Source organism: Hypanus sabinus, chromosome X1, assembly GCF_030144855.1.
Source record: "Hypanus sabinus isolate sHypSab1 chromosome X1, sHypSab1.hap1, whole genome shotgun sequence".
NCBI lineage: Eukaryota > Metazoa > Chordata > Chondrichthyes > Myliobatiformes > Dasyatidae > Hypanus > Hypanus sabinus.
In genome coordinates this window covers 58,853,406-58,865,626 of record NC_082738.1, presented here as the reverse complement: position 1 = coordinate 58,865,626, position 12,221 = coordinate 58,853,406, and positions in this window count along the sequence as shown.

Here is a 12,221-nt window from a genome sequence, read left to right as displayed (position 1 = left end):
TTAAACCTTTTTGCCTTATTCATTATTATGGAAACATCAGTAACCTACTGCACTCTACTCCCCTCACTTTATCCATTCTTTTCCAAGCTGTTGAACCCACCCCTACTATTCAGTTTAAAGCCCTCTCCACAGCCTTAGTTATGCGATTTGCCAAGACCCTAGTCCCGGCAATGGTTTGGGTAGAATCCTTTGATGGGAACAGCACCTTTCTTCGCCAATACTGGTGCCAATGTCCCATGAATTCAAGTCCACTTCTCCCATTCCAATCTTTGAACCATGCATTTAGCTCTCTGACCTTATTAAATATACTCAATGACCTGGCTTCCACAGCTGTCTGTGGCAATGAATTCCACAGAATCATCAATCCCTGGCTGAAGAAATTCCTCTTCATTTCTGTTATAAATGGATGTCCCACTATTTTGAGACAGTGCCATCTGATCCTAAAATCTAAGACCATTGGAAACATCCTCACCACATCCATTCCTTCTAGGCCTTTCAATATTTAGTAGGTTTCAATTAGATCCCCTCTCATTCTAATCTCCAGTGAGTACAAGACCAGAGCCATCAAACGCTCTTCATACATTAACTCTTTCATTCCTGGGATCATTCTCATGAAGCTGCTCTAGACCCCTTCCAATGCCATCAACACTTTTCTTAGATAAGGGGACAAAAACTGTTTACAATACTCCAAGTGCATTCTGACCAGTGCCTTATAAACACTCAGCATCACATCCTTCTTCTTGAAATGAATGTTAACATTGCATTTACCTTCCCTACCACTGACTCAATCTGCAAGTTGACCTTCAGAGAATCCTGCTCTAGGGCTCGTAAATCCCTTTACACTTAGATTATTGATTTTTTTCCAATTTAGAAAACAGTGTATGCCTTTATTCCTTCTACCAAAGTGCATGATCACACACTTCCCTACACTATATTTCATCTGCCACTTCTTTTCCCATTCTCCCAATCTGCCTAAGTCCTTCTGTAGATTCCCTGCGTCCCCAGCACTACCTGCCCCTTCATCTGTAGAAACATAGAACCATAAAACATGACAGCACAGAAACAGATCTTCTGGCCCTTCTTGGCTGTGCCGAACTATTTTTCTGCCTAATCCCACTGACCTGCACCTGGCCCATATCCCTCCATACACCTCTCATCCATGTACTTGTCCAAGTTTTTCTTAAATGTTAAAAGTGAGCCCGCATTTACCACCTCATCTGGTAGCTCATTCCACACTCCCACCACTCTCTGTGTGAAGAAGCCCCCCTAATGTTCCCTTTAAACTTTTCCCCCTACACCCTTAACCCATGTGCTCTGGGTTTTTTTCTCCTCTAGCCTCAGTGGAAAAAGCTTGCTTACGTTCACTCTATCTATACCCATCATAATTTTATATACCTCTATCAAGTCTCCACTCATTCTCCTACGCTCCAGGGAATAAAGCCCTAACCTATTCAACCTTTCTCTGTAACTCAGTTTCTCAAGTCCCAGCAACATCCTTGTAAACCTTCTCTGCACTCTTTCAACCTTATTAATATCCTTCCTGTAATTTGGTGACCAAAACTGTACACAGTACTTTAAATTTGGCCTTGTCAGTGCCTTATACAACCTCACCATAACATTCCAACCCCTACACTCAATACTTCGATGTATAAAGGCCAATGTACCAAAAGCTCGATTTACTACCCTATCTACATGTGACGCCACTTTTAGGGAATTTTGTATCTGTATTCCTAGATCCCTCTGTTCTACTGCACTCCTCAGTGCCCTACCATTTACCTTGTATGTTCTACCTTGGTTTTTCCTTCCAAAGTGCAATACCTCACACTTGTCTGCATTAAACTCCATCTGCCATTTTTCAGCCCATTTTTCCAGCTGGTCCAGATCCCTCTGCAAGCTTTGAAAACCTTCCTCACTGTCCACTACACCTCCAATCTTTGTATCATCAGCAAATTTGCTGAGCCAATTTACCACATTATCATCCAGATCATTGATATGGGTGACAAATAAAAATGGACCCAGCACTGATCCCTGTGGCACACCACTAGTCACAGGCCTCCACTCAGAGAAGCTATCCTCCACTACCACTCTCTGGCTTCTCCCATTGAGCCAATGTCTAATCCAATTTACTACCTCTCCATGTATACCTAGCGACTGAATCTTCCTAACTAACCTCCCATGTGGGACCTTGTCAAAGGCCTTACTGAAGTCCATGTCGACAACATCCACTGCCTTCCCTTCATCCACTTTCCTGGTAAACTCCTCGAAAAACTCTAATAGATTTGTTAAACATGTCCGACCATGCACAAAGCCGTATTGACTCTCCATAATAAGTCCTTGTCTATCCAAATATATGTAGATCCTATCTCTTAGTACTCCTTCCAATAATTTACCTACTTCTGACGTCAAATTTACTGGCCTATAATTTCCCAGATTACTTTTAGAGCCTTTTTTAAACAATGGAAAAACTCGAGCTATCTTCCAATCCTCTAGCACCTCACCCGTAGATAACAACATTTTAAATATATCTGCCAGGGCCCCTGCAATTTCAACATTAGTCTCCTTCAAGGTTCGAGGGAATACCCTGTCAGTTCCTGGGGATTTATCTACTCTGATTTGCCTCAAGACAGCAATCACCTCCTCCTCTTCAATCTGTATAAGTTCCATGACTTCACTACTTGTTTGCCTTATTTCCATTAACACCATGCCAGTTTCCTTCATAAATACAGACGCAAAAAAACCCATTTAAGATCTCCCCTATTACTTTTGGTTCCATACATAGCCGACCACTCGGTCTTCAAGAGGACCAATTTTATCTCTTACTATCCTTTTGTTCTTAATATACCTGTAGAAGCTCTTTGGATTATCCTTCACCTTGACTGCCAAAGCTACCTCATGTCTTCTTTTAGCCCTCCTGATTTATTTCTTACGTATGTTTTTGCACTTTTTATTCTCCTCAAGTACCTTATTTGCTCCGTTTCCTATACATGTCATATATCTCTCTCTTCTTCTTTATCAGAGTTCCAATATCCCGAGAGAACCAAGGTTCCTTATTCTTATTCACTTTGCCTTTAATCCTGACAGGAACATACAAACTCTGCACTCTCAAGATTTCTCCTTTGAAGGCCTCCCACTTACCAACAACATCCTTGCTGGAGAACAGCCTGTCCCAATCCACGCTTTTTAGATCCTTTCTCATTTCTTCAAATTTGGCCTTTTTCCAGTTTAGAACCTCAACCCGAGGACCAGATCTATCTTTATCCATGAACAAGTTAAAACTGATGTTGTTATGATCACTGGAACCAAAGTGTTCCCCTACACACACTTCTGTCACCTGTCCTAACTTGTTACCTAATAGAATATCTAATATTGCATCCTCTCTAGTCGGTACCTCTATATATTGATTTAGAAAACTTTCCTGAACACATTTTACAAACTCTAACCCATCTAGACCTTTAACAGTATGGGAGTCCCAATCAGTACGTGGAAAATTAAAATCCCCTCCTATCACAACTTTATGTTTCCTGCAGTTGTCTGCTATCTCTCTGCAGGTTTGCTCCTCCAATTCTCGCTGACTATTGGGTGGTCTATAATACAAACCCTCAAATGTGATCATACCTTTCTTGCTTCTCAGCTCCACCCATATGGCCTCTGCAGATAAGTCCTCTAATCTGTCCTGCCTGAGCACTGCTGTAACATTTTCCCTGACTAGCAATACTAACCCCCCCCCCACCCTTCATCCCTCTGCCTCTATCATGACTGAAACATCGGAACCCTGAAACATTGAGCTGCCAGACCAGCCCCTCCTGTAGCCAAGTTTCACTAATGTCTACAATGTCCTAATTCCATGCCCTCAGCTCGTCTACCTTCCCCACAATACTACTCGCATTGAAATAGACACACCTCAGAAGATTATTACCACCACACACAACCCTTCTATTTGTGACTTTGCATGAAACTTTAACATCACTTATTTTCACACCCACTCCACTATCTACTCTGTCACTCTGGTTCCCATCCCCCTACAAATCTAGTTTAACTCTCCCCCCCCCCCCCAATAGCACTAACAAACCTCCTTCAAGGATACTGGTCCCCCTGTAGTTCAGGTATAACCCATCTCTCTTGTACAGGTCCCACCTGCCCCTGAAGAGGTCCCAATGATCCTGAAATCTGAAACCCTGCCCCATACACCAGTTCCTCGGCCACATGTTCATCCTCCAGAGCATCCTATTCTTACCCTCACTGGCACGTGGCTCAGGTAGCAATCCTGAGATTACCACCCTCAAGGTCCTGTTTTTTAACTTCCTACCAAACTCTCTATATTCACTCTTCAGGACCTCCTCACTCTTTCTTCCTACGTCATTGGTACCGATGTGTACCGTGACATCTGGCTGCTCACTCTCCCATTTCAGATTGCTGTGCACGCGATCAGAGACATCCCTGACCCTGGCACCCGGGAGCCAACAAGCCATCCGGGAGTCTCTGTCACAACGACAGAACTTCCTGTCTGTACCTCTAACTATCGAGTCCCCATCACTACTGCTCTCCTCCTCTACCCCCTCCCTTCTGCATTGCAGAACCAGACTCAGTGCCGGAGATCTGGCTTCTGCAGCTTGTCCCAGGTAAGTCATCCCCCCCAACAGTATCCAAATCGGTATACTTGTTGTTGAGGGGAATGGCCACAGGGGAACCCTGCTCTGCCTGCCCTTTCCCCTTCCCTCGCCTGATGGTACCCCAATTACCTGTGTGCTGCTCCTTTGTTGTAACTGCCTCCCTGTAGCTACTATCTATAAACTCCTCATTCTCCTGAATGATCCGGAGGTCATCCAGCTCCTGCTCCAGTTCCCTAACGCGGTTTGTTATGAGCTGCAGCTGGTTGCACTTCTTGCAGGTGTCATTGTCAGGGACACCAGAGGTCTCCCTGACTTCCCACATCCTGCAAGAGGAACATTCCAACATCCTGCCTGGCATTCTCTCTACTCTAAACAAACAAAGCAAAACTTACCGGAACCTACCCTCGCCTCTGCCTGTTCACGCTGAAGCCTGTTGAACCAAAGCCCTCCCACTCTGACGATGGCCACTGTATATGGTGATCTCCTTTTTAAACCTTTGGCACGCTACGTCACACGACTGCGCAGACTAGCCTCTTTCACCTGATCAGTTAAAAAAAAATTGTTAAGCAGTGCTTGTTAAAGGCCTTCTGAAAATCTAAGTATACAAAATACATAGACTCTCCTTTGTCTGTGCCTGCCTGTTATTCCCTCAAAGAATTCCAACAGATTAATCAAGCAAGATTTCTCCTTAAGGAAACCATGCTGACTTTGGACTAATTTATCATGTGCCTCCAAGTGCCATCATCAATAATGGGCTCCAACATCTTCCCAACCATTGAAGTCAGGTTATCTGGCCTGTAATATCCTTTCTCCTGGTTCCCTCCTTTCTTGAAGAGTGGAGTGATATTTGTAATTTTTCAGTCTTCCTGAACCATTCCAGAATCTAGTGATTCTTGAAAGATCATTAAAAATGCCTCCACAATCTCTTCAGCCACCTCTTTCAGAACACTGGAGTGTAATCCACCTGGTCATGACGATTTTGTCTACCTTCAGACCTTTCATCTTCCCAGGCAACTTCTCCTTAGTAATAACAACTTCACTCATTTTTGCCCCCTGAATTTCTGGCATACAGCTAGTCTCTTCTACAGTGAAGACTAACACAACTAATCTGTGTTGTATCTATAAATAAATAAAAATAAAATATTTATTAATTTCATCTGTCTCTTTTTGTCCCCCATTACTATCTCTCTAGTGTCATTTTCTATTGGTCCAATTTCCACAGTTGTCTCTCTCTTATGCTTTATATATCTTAAAATACTTTTGGTGTCTTCTTTTAAATTAGTGGCTAACTTGCCTTCAATTTTATCTTTTCTTTTGTTATGGCTTTTTTAGTTGCCCTCTGTTGGTTTTAAGATGATTCCTACCTCACTAATTCTTTCTATACTATATACCCTGTCTTTTGCTTTTATGCAGTCTTTGGCTTCCCTTGTCAGCCATCCTTGCCTCATTCATGAGGATTGAAAAGGAAGGGGGAAGTTGCCAGATTAAGAAGTTGGGGGGAGGGGAAGGAGGGCAGCCTAGAAGGTGATAAATGAAGACAGTGGGTGGGGTAGTGGTATGAAGTAAGAAGCTGAGATGTGATGAGTGGAAAAGATGAAGGTCTGGAGAAAAAGAAAACTGATAGGAGAAGAGAATGAACCATGGGAGAAAGGGAAGGAGGAGGGTTACCAAAGGAATGAGGAGAAGAAGTAAGGGGCCAGAGTAAGAAATTGAAGAAGAGGGAAGGAGGAGGGGAAAAATTACTGGAAGTTGGAGAAATCAATATTCATGTCATCAGGTTGGAGGCCACTTAGATAGAATATGAGGTGTTGCTCCTCCACTCTGAGAATGACTTCATTATGACAGAAAAGGAGGCTGTGGACTGACATGTCTGAATGGGAATTGGGATAGGAACTAAAATGGTTAACCACCAGGAAATTTTGCTCTTGGTGGATGGAGCAGAGGTTCTCAACAAAGCAGTCCCCCAATCTATGTTAGGTCTCACCAATGTAGAGAAGGCTACATCAGGAGCACTGGATACAGTAGTTGACTCCAACAGACTCACAGGTGAAGTGTTACCTCACCTGGAAGGACTGTTTGGGGCCCTGAGTGATAGTGAGGGAGAAAGTGAGGGCAGGTGTAGCATTTCTGCCACTTACAAGGATAAGTGCCAGAAGGGAGATTAGTGGGGAGGAACTAATGGACAAGGGGATCACAAAGGGAGCGATCCCTGCAGAAAGAAGAGAGTGGGGAGGGAGGTAAAAATGTTTTTGGTCATAGGACTCTGTTGAAGATGGCAGAAGTTGCTGGTGAATGATGCATTGGATGTGGAGGCTTATGGGGTTGTAGGTGAGGACAGGAGGAACTCTATTACTGTCAAAGCAGAGGGAAGATGGGGTGAGCACGGATGTCCAGGAAGTGTAGGATATGCAGGTGAGGACAGCATGTACAGTGGAGGAAAGGAAACCCTGTTCTTTGAAGAAGGACAACATCTCCGAAATCCTGGAAAGGAAAGCCCAATCCTGGGAACAGATATGGCACAGACAAAGGAACTGAGAAAAGGGAATGATATTTTTACAGGAGACAGAGTAGGAGGATATATAGTGAAGGTATTGGTAGACCATGCCTTCAGCTCACCAACATTGTGCAATAGACAGGACCATGGAGTTACCTGAGTGAGTTTTGAACGGAACACTGTTGATCTTTCATGAGATTCAGAGAAGCAGGAAATAGCAAGCAATGATCCTGTCGACTGCATACTAAAAACTAATCCCAGGCATCTATTGAGTCCACATGTTTATACCAAATCTTCCTGCTTTATTTGAAGTACAACCTTATAATTCATGCATACATTATGTTAATAAAACCCCAGGAGATCAGCCTGCACTTCTGATAGCTGAATGGAAATTTCTTTTCTTAGTAATGCATTAGGGAGGGTGGTTCAAAGCCCCAATTTGTAGCAGTAGTCAGTGTAAAATGGAGTATATTTGAGAATTGTTCTTAAAATTTCGTACTTGTTACAAGTTTTCTTATCAAAATAAACAAGCTTTGCTCCTGCAAACAGCTTGAATTTAATCTATATTTTTGTCAAAATGCAAAGATTGTCTTTAAGGGCTGAGATGATTTAATTGAAGGATTCAAAACCAAATCAGAATAAAAGCCATGTGCTGAAATGTGTACTGCATAAAGTAACATTCCTATCCTTGGCAGATTTCAACTTACTGAAACTGTAGTCAATGGTTCAGCATCATTACTACAACGATGCCCAGCTGGGGTTTTAATTTATCATGAATAGCAATTTATAGGATGCTAATGCTTCTGAAGAAAATACTAATTATTTTCAATAACTTTTCAGTAGGCTGAGAACAAGCCTCACTTCCTTCCTCCTCCATTCTCAGCCATGTATGTACATACAGTCTCTCCTGTGAAGTGTCAGAAAAGGAACCTTCTATTTGGAGATATCTTACTTACAGAAAAGGCACATTTGTCTTTGTTGATAACGTTTCCTCTTCTTTTTTCCATTTAGATACTTAGTCATCCTACGGGCACATCTAGATTGATTTCATCATTCCTCAGTCCACAGCATGAAACTATAACACTGAGTAAAAATCTGTCACACCTGGGATTAAAAGAGGCAAGAAAGTATTGACATCCTGGTGCATGTCTCACACAGTTTTCAATTCCATTGATACCTAGAACTATGTTTTGGCTAGGACAACTCCAAACAACCTCCCTTATTGTGATTATGAGCTTGAGATCCACTCAAATCCCACACAGGAACAGTTATAACGAAAATGCCACTGGGTAGCGAAGAGAACCAAAAATCCAATTTTGTTCCACTTGCTGACATAGATTGCCACTCTACCAGAGATAAAATGGCTTCATATAGGCCTAGATTGGACCTGGATCTTACTGAGCCGTGATAGTGTAACAACATTTCATCAGATTTAGTTAATCAGTGAATAATTGGGGGAACTAGATTGGATCATTTTGTTTTTGCTCAGAGACAAGCTGTAATTCTCAAAGGTTGAAAAAAAATGCAAAGTTTCAACCGATCTGGTGGTTGGCACTGATATTTCCACAAAGTACTTCAAGAAAACTGATTTATGTTACCTGTTATTCATCGAGCCTTGCTTTGAAAAATCATCAAAGTGCTCTGCTTAGCCTTTCCCACCTGGCTAAAGCTTTGGATTTTCTGTGCTGTTTCTATGTTGCAACATCTGCACAGAATTAGACAATAGACAATAGACAGAAGGTGTAGGAGTAGGCCATTCGGCCCTTCTAGCCAGTACTGCCATTCACTGTGATCATGGTTGATCATACACAATCAGTACCCCGTTCCTGCCCTCTCCCCATATCCCTTGACCCCGCTTTCTATAAGAGCTCTATCTAACTCTCTCTTGAATGTATCCAGAGACTTGGCCTCCACTGCCTTCTGGGGCAGAGCATTCCACATATCCACCACTCTCTGGGTGAAAAAGTTGTTCTGCATCTCTGTTCTAAATGGCCTACCCCTTATTCTTAAACTGTGGCCTCTAGTTCTGGACTCATCCATCAGCGGGAACATGCTTCCTGCCTCCAGTGTGTCCAATCCTTTAATAATCTTATATGTTTCAATCAGATCCCCTCTCATCCTTCTAAATTCCAGTGTATATAAGCCCAGTTGCTCCAATCTTTCAATGTATGACAGTCTCGCCATTCCGGGAATTAACCTTGTGAACCTTCACTGCACTCCCTCAATAGCAAGAATGTCCTTCCTCCAATTTGGAGACCAAAACTGCACACAATACTCCAGGTGTGGTCTCACTAGGGCCCTGTATAGCTGCAGAAGGACCTCTTTACTCCTATACTCAATTCCTCTTGTTATAAAGGCCAGCATGCCATTAGCTTTCTTCACTGCCTGCTGTACCTGCATGCTTGCTTTCATTAATTGATGTACAAGAACACCTAGATCTTGTTGTACTTCCTCTTTTCCTAACTTGACTCAATTTAGATAGTAATCTGCCTTCCTGTTCTTGCCACCAAAGTGGATAACCTCACATTTATCCACATTAAACTGCATCTGCCATACATTTGCCCACTCACCCAACCTGTCCAAGTCACCCTGTATTCTCATAACATCCTCCTGACATTTCACACTGCCACCCAGCTTTGTGTCATCGGCAAATTTGCTAATGTTACTTTTAATCCCTTCATCTAAATCATTAATGTATATTGTAAACAGCTGCGGTCCCAGCACCGAACCTTGCGGTACTCCACTGGTCACAGCCTGCCATTCCGATAGGGACCCGTTAATCGCTACTCTTTGTTTCCTGTCAGCCAGCCAATTTTCAATCCATGTCAGTACTCTGCCCCCAATACCATGTGCCCTAATTTTGTCCACTAATCTCCTATGTGGGACTTTATCAAAAGCTTTCTGGAAGTCCAGGTACACTACATCCACTGGCTCTCCCTTGTCCATTTTCATAGTTACATCCTCAAAAAACTCCAGAAGATTAGTCAAGCATGATTTTCCCTTCATAAATCCATGCTGACTTGGACTGATCCTTCTATTGCTATCCAAATGTGTCATAATTTCCTCTTTTATAATTGACTCCAGCATCTTTCCCACCACTGACGTCAGGCTAACCGGTCTATAATTCCCTGTTTTCTCTCTCCCTCCTTTCTTGAAAAGTGGGACAACATTAGCCATCCTCCAATCAGCAGGAACTGTTCCTGAATCTATAGAACATTGGAAAATGATTACCAATGCATCCACGATTTCTAGAGCCACCTCTTTAAGTACCCTGGGATGCAGACCATCAGGTCCCGGGGACTTATCAGCCTTCAGACTCAACAGTCTATCCAACACTGTTTCTTGCCTAATATAAATTTCCTTCAGTTCATCCTTGACCCTAGTTCCTTTGGCCACTGTTACATCTTGGAGATTGTTTGTGTCTTCCCTGGTGAAGACAGATCCAAAGTACCTGTTCAACTCATCTGCCACCATCATCTCTCGTGAATCATACTGTAAAGCAGAATTATAAACATTGAAAAGAACAAGAAGACTTGTATTTTCTTGTTAATTGTGATCATGTGCAATATTTTAATGAACATTCATGTTTGTCAAATTTCCATTTATTGCAATTGTTATTACTGCATCCTCTTCTCTCCTCTGTAAAAACTGGCTATATAGAGGAAAATCAATGTTAAGAATCTTGGTAAGTTCCAGATTCATCATTTAATAAGAAGAACCTAGGCACAGGGTAAAAAATTGTTGTAATTGGGTTTACAAGGGTTACTAGGATTACAAAGGTTACAAAGGATTACTAGAGTTATGGGCTGAGTGTGGGTCAGTGGGACTAGGTGAGAGTAGGCGTTCAGCACAGACTAGAAGGGCCGAGGTGGCCTGTTTCCGTGCTGTAATTGTTATATGGTTATATGGTTAAAGTATGCAGGAGGGTATTAGCAACCTGGTGTGTTCTCAACACAATTTTCAAATCTACTCATATCTTGCAACAGAGTATTAGATGGCATAATTAGAAATGGCCCTGACTTTACCACTTATTTTGACACTGGTCTAAGGCACGCTGCAACCTGTGATCTTAATTCTCATTCTCACTCACAAACATTTTACACTTCAGAATCAAATAACAATTATTCCAGTTCTTCAAATGTAATTGGCTTATTTGGCTCTAAGGAAATATTTGATGGAAAGCATTCTCTGAATATGTCATGTAAAAAGCTCAATTCTCTCATGTAATGGTATCGGATTCACTATCGACCAACCCTAAACTCAAAAGGAAATTTTAATTCATATCTGATATAGGCATCTATGGGTACCATCACTATAGGGAGGTTATACTGTGTCAACCTACTAGCTTACTTCCCTGATAGTCTCTGCAGCAAGATCCAACTGCCAATATCCACTGTTTGAATGGTGGGTCTCCCTCCCTAGCAAGGAGGAGATACTTCCCACTGTCCAAGTAGCTTAAAGACAGTTTATTTCAGTTTTAATTTTGTAATTAGGAAATATTTTATAAAAAGTGTTCTGTGAGTGTTCTTCACACTTTATTTAAACTCCAAAGTATTTCCAAACACAGATGCAATTCTTATGAAGTAGAAGAACATACCAACGAGTTGCAGATGATCGAGTCATCCATCATAGAAACTGGTTGAGGAATGAATTCTACTTCTTCTTTCTGTCAACCCATCGTTCTGTCATTCACTTGTTATTCCTAACAATTGCTAATACTTTCTAACATTTACACTGTTTTGCTACCAGTTAACATTATTTGCATGTGACATTTTTCACATACCTTTGCTGGGATAAAGTAATTCACACAGATGGTCTAAAAGCTTCTGGGGACAGAGACCCCAGACACTCAAAGTTAAAGCAGTGAAGGCTGACTCACTGAGTACACAAATATCCAAACTATTGATTGATCATACTTGCAACATACTTGATGTTGTGACGAAAGAAGTCTGGTCTGGAATCTTCATTGATCACATTGATGCAAATAAATTAACTGTAGCTGTCTGATTTGATATACAAGGTCAATTAACATAACTCCATTGTCTTACATTTGGCTGATGCAGAAGCACTGTTGACATTTCGGGCCGAGACCCTTCGTCAGGAAGTGTCATGACGAA